We start from the raw sequence: 14084 nt of genomic DNA, 5'->3' as shown, positions 1-14084 counted from the left end.
GATGGCCATTCATCCTGCATACGTTGCCTGGGCGAAAGCCACATCCCACAGAAGTGCCCCCACTGCTCTAAGTTAACAGCTAGGGCTCTGAGACAGGGAGATGAGGCTTAGGATGATCCTCTTTGATAAGGCTCTTCAGCCTCAAGGATCTTGCCCCTGCCCCCACCCCTCACGCGGCCATCTCAAGAGCCGCAGAAGCGAAGGGCCTCTTCTCCAACTGCCGCCCCTCTGAGAAAAAGCAAGCTGTCTCCAACCCACTCTCTGCCTGCTGCTGCTGCCACTGTAATGGCACCATCTAAATCAATACAACCTGCCTCCACAGTGTTGACTGCATGCCATTCATTGGCACTGACTGCAGCACCAACAAGTTCTGCCGGCACCCCTTCGGCACCACCTCTGAAGATGGCACCAGTGCCTGCCGAGCTCCACTCGGCACTGACCAGCCTGATCACATGGCACCGATGACTCCAGCACTGCAGGCAGCACCGACCTCAAAGGCACCACCTCTGATGACAGGCACCGGCACTGACCCCGGCACCAAGATGGTCACAGCCTAGGAAGACGACCACCAAGATATGATGTCAACGGAGCCCATCACTATGCTCCCCATCCCCAACTTTCTTGCCAGAGCTATCATTGCTGCCGCCACCTGTCACCCAGGCAATCACCAGTTAGAAGATTTCCTTCTCGGGAGTGCCTTCCATCTCCATTCCTTACCCCACCAAGGGAGCACCATCACTGGTTTTCGACCTCTCCTTCTTTACCACGGAGACCTTACTCTCCATCATTGTCACCTCACTCTCCTAACTACTGTTACAGAGCAGCATATAGCAGATCTCACTATTACGATCGCTCGCTGTCCCACTTTTCATAGTATTACTGCAACCCTTACAATAGTCGCGCATACTACAGAACCTATTCACCATACCATCACTCTTCTAGATCAGTCCCTAGGTCCAGGACTCATGATTCATCTTTCAGACACTCACCTGTGGCTGATCCACTCCATTCGATTCAGGGCCTGAGATCTCCAACCCCTCCCCAGTCTGACCTGGAGGAGGTACAGCCCATGGTAGTGGAGGTTCATGAGACTGAGACATCACCTACTGATCCCTCACCAGATGAGGCAGTTATCCCAGGTGATCTTCCCTTCCCTCTTCACCCCCCCCCCCCCCCCCCCGACAATCTCAGGCAATTCCAGGACCTTTTAAAAAGAGTAGCAGTCTCCCAGGAGATTCAGCTTACTGAGATCCAGGAGAAACAGCCTAGTCTTCTCGAATCTCCAGATGCTTCATACTTCAAAATTGGCCATCCCTCTGGATGAGTCCATATTAGAGGTTGCCAATAAATTGTGGCAGACTCCAGCTTCTGCATTACCAACAAATAAGTGGACAAGAAATATTTTGTGCTGCCTAAGGGATCAGAATTTCTATTTACACACCTGCATCCCAATTCGCTGGTGGTTGACATGGTGCAACAAAGAGCACGGGTGCCATAATATAGGAGTCAAACATCTGACAAGGACTCAAAAAGGCTTGACTTATTGGAAGGAATTTTTACACATCATCAATGCTTCTCCAAATAGCCAACTATTTGGCACACTTATCGAACCATAATTTCGATAATTATTCCAAGCTGACAACTCTTATGAAATTGTTGCCTGAATCCAAAAGGTCCATTTTAAAGGCTGTTGTTCAAGAAGGCCACTAGGACCAGCTTGCAGGTAGCACTGGATGTAGCAGACACTGCAGGGTGAGCCACAGCCACTGCAGTAGTCATGAGAAGGGCTTCGTATCTCCAGTCAGCAGCAGTCCCCAAAGACCTGCAAGCCAAAATAGAGGACTCTACCTTTCAAAAAAGAGAACCTCTTTGCAGAAAAACTCACACAGTACTACATTTTAGTAAAGATTCCAGGTCAATGTTGCGAATGCTCAGTATGTACACTCCACCATATAGAAGAAGGTGCTACATTCCATTTCAAAGGTGCTATGACTACACCCACACTAGGCAGCAATGGCAACAACACCACCAGCCTTTAGATCAGCCATGTCACTGGCCTCCGAGATGCTGCAACCAGAATAATTGTCCTGGAACCAACCCAACACCAGGCAGCGGGTTTGACTCCTTGGGTGGGAGCATTCAACCAGTCTCACTTACCTTTCACCCACTCGTTACCACCCCACTGTTTCGTCATTGCCTATGCCCATTCTACCATCTCTGGATAAATATCACCAATGACAGATGGGTACTAGAAATAATCCAACTCGGTTATGCCATACCTTCCCACCTACAAACCCCTTCTTCCTGTCCCTTTTCAGGGACCCCTCGAAGATTTGCTCCATACCGAAATCAATCCTCTACTGCAGATCGGCACGATAGAGAGGGTACCACAACTTCAGAGGGAAAGGGTTCTACTCCCACTATTTCCTGGTGCAGAAGAAAACGGGGTTGGAGACTGATATTGGACCTCAGGCAACTAAACAAATATCTTTGGAAATGTTTCAAGATGATAACCCTTGCATCTATTATCCCATCCTTGGATCAGAGTGACTGGTTTGTTGCTCTCGACCTACAGGAAGCATACTTCCAAATTATGATCCACCCCGCACACAGATGTGTTCTCCAATTCACTGCTGGCGCAGACCACTACCAATACCATATCCTACCACTGCTCCCAGTGTTTTTACAAAAATACTCTGGTAGCCGCTCACCTCTAATGCAACGGAGTGATCATATTCCCCTACCTAAACGGCTGCCTCATAAAGGGTCAGACGTCCTCGCAAGTAGGCACAATGCTCAACATCACCGGACAAACTTTCCAATCTCTCAGCCTACTTGTGAATGAGCACAAATCTACACTACAACCTACCCAAGACTTAGAGTTCATTGGAGTGAGACTAGACTCTCCAAAGTAGCATTCCTACCAGTGGCCAGGTTTCATTAAATTCCGTTACTAATAGATACCTGCCGAGCCAACTGTAGAGTTCAGGTGCTATTAGCTCTAAAATTTATGGGTCATGGCCGCAACCACTTTTGTAGTCTCCCATGCCAAACTATGTTTCCGCACCCTTCAACACTGGCTTGCTCCTGTGCACAACCGTACCACTCCAGACATACACAGGGTGGTCACTATACCATCCAACGTCATGGTCCCCCTGGAATGGTGGACCATAGACAAGAATCTGCTCTCAGGTGTGCCCTTCCACCAACCACTACCACTATGTTTACTACAGACACCTCCCATCTAGGCTGGGCGGAGCCTTGATACAGGATTGCTGGACACCCCAAGAGAGACTGCTTCACATATCTTCTCAAGCTCAGGGCCATCACCAATGCTTGCAAGCATTTCCACAACCAAATACGCAGCTGCACAGTAAAAATCCTAACAGACAACATAGCAACAATGTACTACCTCAATTGCCCTGGGGGTGCACGCTCACAATCCCTGGGGCACACGCTCACAATCCCTATGTGCAGAGGTGGTCTGACTCGAACTGGTGCATCATCAACAGCATCACTCTTGTGGCATCATACTTATCTGGCATCAACAATGTAACAGTGGACTCCCTCAGCAGGATCTTCGTGCCAGATCATGAATGGGAGCTTCACTGCAGAGTCCTCCACTCCCTCTTTTGCTGATGGGGCACCCCGCTCATCAACCTATATGTGACTTACAACAACAGGAAATGTCGCTGATATTGCTCCCAGGGCAGGTCTCGTGTGCCACTCCCTGGGGGACACTTTCCTCATCAGCTGGAACGGTCCCTTAATGTACGCCCTTCCCCCCCCCTCCCCCATGCCACTCATTCCAAGAGTGCTTCAGAAAGTCAAGATAAATCATGCCAAAATAATATTGGTAGCTTCGGAGTGGGCAAGGCAACACTGGTTCCCTCTTTTCCTGCAACTATCTCACTACCCATCCTACCAGCTACCACTGTTTCCGCGACTAGTCACTCCAGACCACAGCTGACTTCTCCACCCACAACTTCACACACTACTCCTCAGTGTGGTACCGAGCTGGCTGAATGCTACCGAAGCCATATGCTCCAATAATGTCAGAGATCCTCCTACATAGTAGATGACAACATGAGAGTCACATACCTTGCAAAATGGATGAGGTTCACTGCCTGGTGTTCCGACCACCACATCGACCCACTCATTGCTCCTATCATACTGGACTATATAATGGACTTGAAACAAACAGGACTAGCTTCAGCATCACTTAGAGTACATCTCATGGCAATAGCAGCTTTCTGGCAACTGATGGAGGGATTCTCCATATTTGCTCATCCCCTTGTAAAGAGGTTCCTCAAGGGGCTAACAAATTTGAACCCTCCCCTTCATGCACCTCCTCCATTGTGGGACTTGGAGCTAGTCCTACGAACCCTCACAACCCCACCTTTGGAGCTGTTAGCCATAATACCTCTTCAGCTGCTAACCCAGAAGTTGGTGTTTCTACTTGCAATTACCTCCGCATGCAGTGTCAGCAAACTATCAGCGCTGATGGCGATGCCTCCATACACCATCTTCTAAAGGAACTATCATTCTCAGACATCACCCAGCCTTCATACCTAAGGTCTGTTGCGATTTCCATGTCAATGAGCCCATTATACTGCCTTCATATTACCCCAAACCACATGCTTCTCCTAAGAAAGCTGCTCTCCATACTCTAGACTACTTAGGGCTCTAGCCTTTTATATAGACCACACTAAGCCCTCTAGAAAGACAGACTTCTTCTGTTTCTGGTAGAGCATTCTAAGGGGTGAGCCCCTTTTATCTCAAAGAGTAGCTAACTTAATTGAGTCCTGCATAACCCAGTGCTACTCCATCTGGGGAATACCACTCCCTGAATGCCCTAGATCACACTCCACTAGAGCCATTTCAGCCTCCACAGCCTTTCTGAGAGCTGTTCCCCTTGCAGACATTTGTAGGCCAGTCACATGGGCATCCTATAGCACCTTCGTAGAACATTACGCTGCACAGCATAGATGGCTGCCTGATAACTCTGTAGCAGGCGTAATTCTTTCTTCTGTCAATCTATAGGGGTTCCGAGTCCCACCTTCCTTTGTATGAGGGGAGGAATACTGCTGTGCAGACCCCTACAGTGGAGCACATCCTGGAGTGGCTAAAGAGAAGGGACATGTGACATGCCCCTTCCCACCCCTAAGCCTGGGGGCCCCACCTTCCTTCTTTTCCAGCCCCATCCCACATTATCTGGGGGAGGGAGGACTGGAGGTGGTACGGCATGCATAGGATCTGCCAGAAGTTCTGCTGCTTGACTTACTAGTGGAGAGAAGAGCAGAAGCCCCAGCTCTTCCATGAAGCTGCTTTGCATCCAGCTCCCTACAGCAGCAGCCCTGCCAGAGGCCAAGGCTGGCAATGCTGCTCCTTTCCCCACTGGGAGGGGCAGTAGGGAAGGGACCGGAACACTGACAGCTCTTCCAGATGCCCCTCCCAGGTGTTTTCCTTTGGGGCTGATGCTGTCAAAGGGAGCTGGAGGAGAGGCACCTCCATGGAGCCAAGCATGGTGTCTTTCCGATGCACTGTACCAGCTATAAATAGCTATACAGTGTACCAGACCTTGTTGGCCACTTCTTTGCTAGTAGGGTGTACTGGCTTACTTTCACCTCTGCCTTCTTGACAACAGGCCCCTTCATTCACCAGAGCTCTGCAGTGAGAACCATTCATCACACTAAATCCAAACAACTTTTTAATTCTAAAGTTTTAGGTTTATACAAACTATTTTCATATATTCAAATATTAGCTCTGTTAAATAATGTGTATAACATGTCACATAGACCTGCATAAAACTTGTTAACTGTGCTTTCCTCTTACATCCCCCTTTCCTTGTCTGTTCTTATCCACGTAATTATAATCACCTTGCTTCACCTCCTTGAGCCTCTGAGGCGAAACAGCTCTCTGTGGGCCTAGCTCTGTGTTCTGCTACCGCCTCCTTTAATACTAGTCAGTTCCCATACAGCTTGTGCAGCATCTCTGCTACCTGTACCTTGAAAAATATAGGGAGACTTCATAATATCCATACAGCAGCTGGGTAATTCCAGGAGCAAACAGTCACAAGATCAAGGCAGTTGGGCTTGAAAGAAGATGTTTGTTTCCCGAAGACCATAGATCCTGGACAAGGAGTGTCTCAGTACTGGTGAGAGGCCTTTTCTGGGATACTTACTCTACCCACATTCAAAGCATCTTAAATGTATTGTGAAGTTAAAGCCTTAAGGAATGCCTGCATACTTCTGCATGACTTAGGACACAATCATGAGATTTGGAAAGTCTCAGTTAGAGAGATTAGTTAATGGTGGCTGAAGGATATATTTTAATACAATTAGGTCTAGAGCTCCTGAACTACACAGCACAGAAGCCCTGATAATTCAAGGACAATTTTTAAAGTTCATTAAGGATAGCCAAATATTATATTTAACTTTGTTGCAAAGATCCCAAATGAGATGAAAGGTCCAGTGGGCTTAAACACTGTATAGGGACAGTCTCTCTCCACAGTGCTAACCATCTACATAGACAAGACAAAGGGTATTTTATTCCCATGTTATGTATGAGGAACTCTTCTTTCCATTTAGCTTATGCATTCCTAAGTATACCCTGCCCCCACCAACAAAATCATGGAACTAACATGTTATCATCACATTGTTATATCCCTTCCCTTCTGTTTAGACTGCAAGTATTTCAAGGCAGGGATAATCTATTACTGAGTTTGTGCAGTGCCTGAAACAATGAGACCCAGTCTTGCTTGGCCCTGGGGCACTACCATAAATTATTGAAAATGCACCAATGCCCACTAAAGACAACGGGCATCTTTGGATGAGGGCCTACAGAGTCAGGAATTGAACTTAGTTTTTTGTACTCTCAATTCAGTGCAATAAACATGACACTTAATAAAATAGGACAGCAAACTTGTTCCAGTTCATGGAACTCGACCAGCCTTTTCAGGTGCTGCTTTAGTTCAAGCTTGAAAAATCTAAAGCTTTGATCATGAACTCATTGCCCCAGGGAGAGAGGAGTACCCCAACCCCTCTCTCACTGCAGCAGCTTGGGGCCAAGTGAGAAGCATCTGTCCATGGCTCCTGCAGGCATATGCACCCCTCTCCTGGCTGTCCCCCAGCTGGGACACGCCCAGGTTCATCTGCCCCCTGTGTTCCCCAGGTGGAGTGAGGAATTCAGCAAACTCTGTACTTTCCTCTCGCTCCCTGACAATGCCAGCAAGGTTCCCTTGTGAAAAGAGAGGCGCTTTAAGGGTACCTGGAAAGTTGGAGGCTTGGGGCTGAGGTAGCCCCAAATGGGAGGAGAGGCACTCCCAGCCAGCCCTTTTCTCTCTTCTGTTTGGTTTAATAAGAAGCATTCCAGGCACATTCCATTGTCCTGGCACAGCCAAACCCTTGCCTTGCTTTAAGTTTATGATAAGAGGAAGTTGTATATTGGTTTTTTTTTTTTGGTGGTGGTCCTAGCTCTTAGCATTTAGGAGGAGTTTTCGAACAAACAGATGGATGGACAGACAGACACTCAAATATATAGAAGATTGTAATGTAAAGATTTTGAAATCAAGCACTCATGTAAGGAAATGATGTATGTTAACATGCAATAGCAACTAACCTAGTCAAGTTACACTTACTTACACACACCCACACAATTCTTTTCCCATTTTTAAAGTTGTGAAATGTAAATATATTAATGCTTGTCATCAAGCATTCAGGATTTGCAATTTGATTGACTTAATTGTGGTGGAATCAGGAACACTTGAAATTTCCTGATGTTTCTGTTTTCTTCTCCTTAATGTTACAGTAATCAATTTTTGCAGTTTAATATCTATGTATGTTTTTGATTGTTTGGATTGTTTGACAAAGGAACACTTTTCAGTTACAAAATACCAAATGATATCTGTTTCGAATGACAATTTCTCATTTTTAGAGTTGTAAAGAGAGACACAAACCCTGTTCTCGTGCACCGAACTATCTTTCTGAATAATATAAAAGTCAGAAATGAAATCACCGTTAGGGGCAGCTAGATTTATTTGCAAACTATTGCTTCAATACTTTTCCAATTTCTCAAAGAAACTAATGATGGATCATGATGGACAAGCCTTTCTAAATTGCCTTAGTTAATCTTTAGAGGGCATTGTATCCTTTATTGATAGCTGTCATGTACCTCTTACACTTCATGCCCACTGCTGTGTGAACATTTCAGATGAGATTTTCAGCATGTTAATGTGTGGGTTTTTTTTTAATTGACTGACTGTGGACTGTCAACAAAGCAACTCCTCTTCCTCCCACTTTGAGAAGAGGAGAGTGTGTTCTTAGTGTGCCTTTCTTAAACTGAAAGTTATAGAAAGGTCACAGTGTTCCCAACTAGCTATTCAGTGATAATAAATAGTGGTAGACTGATAGCTCAGAGGCTGTAAGATAATTAAAAAAAAAACCCACATTTATTAGAGAAGGTCTGAGGCTATAATAAACTAGAATGAAACATAACTAAGGATGTGACTAAATGGCCTTGTGTAGGAATAAGCTATGCCATTTGTGCATCTTATTCCAAGTCTAAATTGAAGGAGCTTATTTTGAAATTTGGCACTATTTTGACAAATCCCTTAAGTGGAACAAGGGTTACAGAGATGCCAGGATCCCGGGCCCTTTTAAAAATGTGGCAGTGCTATTTTGGGATTTTGTGTGTGTGTGTGTGTGTGTGTGTGTGTGTGTATAAAAATAATATAATCCTGGATGGGACCACAGAGCCAACACAGGATAAGAGACCCTCCTAAGGTAGGGACGTGGGGTGTGTTCTGGAGTGGCCTAATGGCTACGGCATTCGCCTGGGCACTGCAGGAGGGGTGGGCTCAAGTCATGCCCTCCCCTCAACCTACCCCTGCAGCAGCTGGATGGCCAACCACCCTCCCCAGGGGTGGAGCAGGCTCTGGCACTAGGAAGGCAGCATAAGGGATGCCCTGAAGGTAGGGTGGTGGGACATATAACAGATCCAGGCAAGCATGCTCCCAGAAAAATTACCTGCCACAGCAGCCCAATCAACAGAATAGTTAATAAAACCTGTGAAGTGGGTATTCTTGTTTCCACTATGAGATTCAAGCTCTGTTGAGCATGGCAAGTATCCCGAGTCTATTGTCAATGCAGCGTCTGCCTGATAGGGAAGGAGGAAAATGAGTATGGATTTCTAATTAGTTCTGCAGCCTCTGCTGTACTCTATTGTTTGTTATGTTGGTTGCCTGAGAGGCAACTTACCCTTACCCACTTAGTGAAGCAAGGCCTTCTTTATTCCAGAAGAGATTTGTTGGTATAAATATGCTCGTGTGCCAGCAAACTCCCTGAGTGGAGAGACAGCTTATAGTTGCAAAGAACCCTTGCCAGTGTAGCTTATGCTCAACCAACCAGCAAAAGGACAGGTCTGCTGGTATAACCGCACCTACACAAGGGCTTTTTTGCAGGCATGGGTAAGGGTATGTCGACACACCAACATTTCTAAATAACTTGGTCCGCATCTACACAGCAGGCAGTTATGTTGAAATACTGTTAAGCTGGAGAACTACTTACTCTGACTCCTGTAACCCTCATTGGATGAGAAGTAAAGGAAGTTGGAGGAAGAGTGCTGTGTAGATGCTCCCAATTTTGAAATAAGCTGTTTTGAAATAGGTCAATTTGCATAGCTTATTTCAAGTTAAGCCCTGCTGTGTAGATGCACCAAGTCAGGAAAAATCACGCTCCTGGGAAATATAGCTCTGCCCGCAAAAGTTTAAAAGTAGACCAGGCCTAAACTATACCAGCAAAAATTTTACATCTCTACTTGAGGCTTTTATCTATACTAGAAGACTTGCAAGTCCAGATAGGTCAGTTACAATCACACCTCTTCATATCCCTGGGTGATATAGGTATTCCAAGAAAAGTTTGGTTTAGACCTAGGCTAGTGTGCTTGAAATTCATGTGTCTATGCTACAATCAGGATAACATGTGTGGCATACTTAGGGCTACCTTTGATCAAGATAGCTGCACAGCTCTGCAATACAGGCTAGCCACTCGAGTATCTACCTAGGGTCCCAGAGGGTACTAGGACAGAGAACCTGTGGTGCATCCCATGCTGCCATGATTTAACATGGTTAGTGAGCTAGCTAGCTCAGATGCAGTACAGACAAATTGAAGTGGCCCTTGTGGACAGGGTAGGAAAGACTGTTCCTGCTGAGAAGAGTTCACAAATTAAATAAAGATGGACAAAGAGTAGGGGGAAGAGAGATAAAGCAGAAGGGAAACTGTGATAGTTTAGAAACATCATGTTGGTGCAACTTAGTGTTTGTTTGTTTAAAGACTTTTCAGTGGCGTTTGTCAGAAGAGGATTATCAGAGTAAATTTTTTTTTAAAGGAAGAGATGGAGACTGGAGGCATGGTTGGAGTGAACAGCCATTCAGCAGAGGAGAGACTCTTCAGAGTGAAAAATGCAGAAAACCAATTGATGGCGTCTCAGTGTCAATCACTTTCTGCTTCAACTGCTTCTGTAGCTGCCTTGATCTATGGCTGACGCCTCCTTGTGGTTTCTTCAAGCTCTCATGGCTGAGGAATGGGGGCCACTGCATAGGACCTAGCATCTCCAGACAGGAAAACTCTTCTGCACAGCTCTGGCTCTTGGTGAGTACTGTAGGGAAGGGGAACCCTTGTTGAACCTTTTCTTCCTCAATCTCCCTTCGGTTCAGCAGTCCTTGTTTCATCTTCCTCTGTTCTGCTGGCTTCATTCCATTACTAGACCCTGTATGGACCAAGCAAAGCACTCTTGAGAAGTATGCATGCACATGGAAATTCTAATGGAGTTATGGCGATTACGTTATCCCACAGACTGTGTTGCATATCAACTTCTGAACCTTGTGAATGGTTGATGATGCTGCCTGACTTTAAAATCTGATTCAATCCATGTAATCCTGTTTGGCTCTCTTGGAGCTTTGCATAAAAAAGTAGTGCATAAGAACTGGAATTTTTGAGTTGGGTGAAATGGACACCTTATGGGAGGAAATCATGTTCCCAGTTGGACATCAGAGTAGGCCTGGTACTTCCTAGACAGGGGAGGGCAACAATTTTTGACAGGGAGCCACTCCAAGATTTTGGAAAGTGGTCAAGGGCTGCACGCTTCCATGATATTAATGGAGGAGATGCAGGGTCTGGGACGGTGGTTGAGTGCAGAAGGATGCTTGGGGGCAAGAGCCTGGGGTCCAAGAAGGCATGTGGGGTCTGTGAGGACATTTGGGTGAAGGAGACAGATATGGCCTGGGACAAGGTTGCAGGGGTTTGGGTTGTGACCTAGGGCAGGAAGGGGACTGGGGTGAAGGAGGAGGTGCAAGGGTTTGAGTTGTGGCCTAGGGTGGGGAATTGAGGTGCAGGATCTGGGAGGAGCTATGGGTTCAGGAGGGGGGCAGAGGATTTGGGTTATGTGGTGTGGCAGTGGATTGAGGAAAGGAAGGGGTTGGGGTGCCAGAGGCAGGCTCTGATGGGGATACTTAACTGGGTGACTCCCAGCCAGCAGCCCAGCACATTTCTCAGGTAGCCTCTCTCCTACCCTTGCACAGGCTGCAGGGGCCATGTGTATGTGTGAATAAGAGTCAAAAGGGAGAGGGGTAGGGTGCTTCCTCAGCCAATGGGATTGTGCTAGGCATAGGGACAGGCAGGGAGGCCTCTTCTCCCATCTCCCTGACAGCTGTGAAATACAAATGGCCTGGCAGCCACTTTTCTAATAGCATGCAGGGTGAGGGGAGCATGCAGGGAGTCTGCCTGAGGCTTCCCACTGCATTTCTGGGCTGGATCCAATGGCTTGGCGGGCCAGAACTGGCCCTATTTTGCCCAGGTCTGTCCTAGACCAATATAAAACCATGGTGCCCGCCCCAAAAGCCTTAAAACCTTTAAAAAAAAAAAAAGTGAGAGAAGACAAAATAGGAAGAAGCCAAGCGAATGGGTCAAAACATATAAGGCTAGAAACAAAGCAAATATATGTAGCTAGTTGTATTTAAAGCTGTTTTTAAAAAAGTTACAACTTTCATATAGCTTCATGGAAAAATTGGCTTGTTTAAACGTGGATTCTTTGGTTCCAAGCAGTGTCACATCTTTTTATAATGGTATATACATTTGCATGCTTATTTACATATAGAGATGCACCCAATGCCCTGCTCTTCCTTCCCCATTGCAAAATATCAGACATGCTACTGCTCAGGCTGTTCATCACTCTGATACTTGCAATGGGTAAATCAAATTAGGAAAAAAAAGACGCTTCCAAAGGTTGGCCAAAAAAATCCAACACGACATAAACATTGAATCTATTCGGAGATAGAAAAATCATGCCAGATTTTGGGTTTAGAATCCAGTTACTTTGAGGGGGGTTGTTTGTTGCTCTAGAACCTGTATGGGTCCAGAAGCAAAAGCACCAAAATACTGCAAGAGGGTATTCTTATACTGGGGTGGGCTGGACCAGAAACTGAAAGGCATAAGGCTAAAAATCTATTGAGATGTTGCAAAATACCCAGTCAGTTTTTTTCAGATCTAACCAATTCAGTTTGGAAAAACATAAGTCAAGATCCTCCACTGGTGTAAATTAGTGGCGCTTCACTGACCTAGCAGAGTGTGGCTCCATAGCCCTCTGCTAATCTGAATTTTGTCTATCTCTTCAACTTCATTTGGAGTTTTGTATATTCCCCTCCCCTGTATAAAATAGGTCTTCCCCTCAAAAAAGGAATTCTGTTTGGCCTAAAATAGCAGAATTCCCAAATTGTATGATACACAGTTCTATTTTTATTTTAATGAACTGGGTGGAGTACATGATGAATGCCTCAAATAGCAATGTGTAAATAAGGGATTCACCCTACAAATTAGTGACCTGAGCCACTAAATTTGGATCTGTAGCCATATGCTAATCTAAACTTTCTTTGAGTCAGTGTGTCAGATCTGAGGCCCTTTTTATTCTGTTTTAAGCATACAGTTGTTCAGTCCTTGTCTAAAGTAATAGATCACTAGTGTTCTCACTCATCTCCACATGCACATTCCATCATAGCTATGATGAAAATCAACTGAAGCTGGGATTAGTTTAGCAGGGATTAGGTAAACTATATTTGCTCTCTTTTTTTCCCCCCCCTTTAATGTGTTCTATTTGTGAGATTGTCATACATTGGCAGGTTCAGAGATGTGCATTTCCCCCCTTATTAAATATACCAGTATGCTTCCTCTGTGTGGCTGAAGTCTGCCACAGTGCTACAATGAACAGACTTAAGTGGTATAAAGACCTTGTACTTGTCCTATGCAATGGGGTGAATGGTGTCCTCGCCTTTATGTTATCACTGAAGACCCATAACCACACAGACTACAGGGATGAGGATGGTTCCTGGTGACCAAGATTCTGTAGCTGAGAAGCAACCAAGCAGTAACCCAGTACATTACAGAGCTCGGTTGATTTATTTAGTCAGTTTGTAGAGCAGAGGGAGTTCATACTTGCATGGTAATCTCACACGCCTGTAACTCTTGATTGCCTCTCATTCTCACCCTCTTAAAATATTCATACATAATTTACAATCTCTTGGATAGTGAAAAATTCAACTGAATTGGAACGTCACAGCTACAATTAATGTCTGGTTTGTGTCAATAAGTTCTCAATTTTTAGAAAACTCCATAATCTACATCTTGGATTGGATTCTTACCTGAAGAAAGACTTTTCTGTTCAGAGGCATTTTATTTTAGGGAACGTACAGTGCCACAGTGGTACACTTTAGAGCCTGGGGAAGGGACTTTAAAATATATTTTATGTTGGTGTGGTGTGATTATTTTGGTGGGTAGGGAAATGACAGTGAGGTACGTGCTAGGTACAAATTTTAATGTGGCAAACTTTGCCATGAAGAACATTTCAACTGAAGAGTACATTTGTGGGAGCATAATGAAAGGGCCAGTTTAGTAGTGGTAAGGATATGCTTCAATGGGAAATGCATCTCAGTTATAGGGGAAATATTGGCAAGTTCCACTTAGTGTTTTTTTTTTGGGGGGGGGGGGGGGGGGAATAGCAAGGCCCAGAGAGGGGCAAGTGTGGTTCCAAGACAG

General features: G+C 45.5%; 1 long non-coding RNA gene across 1 annotated transcript in view; it reads right to left on the bottom strand.

Moving 5' to 3' along the window:
- Positions 1–10642: 10642 nt before the first annotated feature.
- The window catches only part of LOC142829154 (uncharacterized), a 215537-nt gene continuing 212095 nt past the window's right edge, over positions 10643–14084 (bottom strand). The window contains exon 3 of the long non-coding RNA XR_012903499.1: positions 10643–10767. This is a non-coding gene — a long non-coding RNA (uncharacterized LOC142829154). The remainder of the gene's footprint in view (positions 10768–14084) is intronic.

The sequence above is a fragment of the Pelodiscus sinensis genome, chromosome 4, assembly GCF_049634645.1.
Source record: "Pelodiscus sinensis isolate JC-2024 chromosome 4, ASM4963464v1, whole genome shotgun sequence".
Classification (NCBI taxonomy): domain Eukaryota; kingdom Metazoa; phylum Chordata; order Testudines; family Trionychidae; genus Pelodiscus; species Pelodiscus sinensis.
The sequence above is the reverse complement of the archived record's forward strand: the minus strand, read 5'-3'. Positions and strand labels throughout refer to the sequence as shown.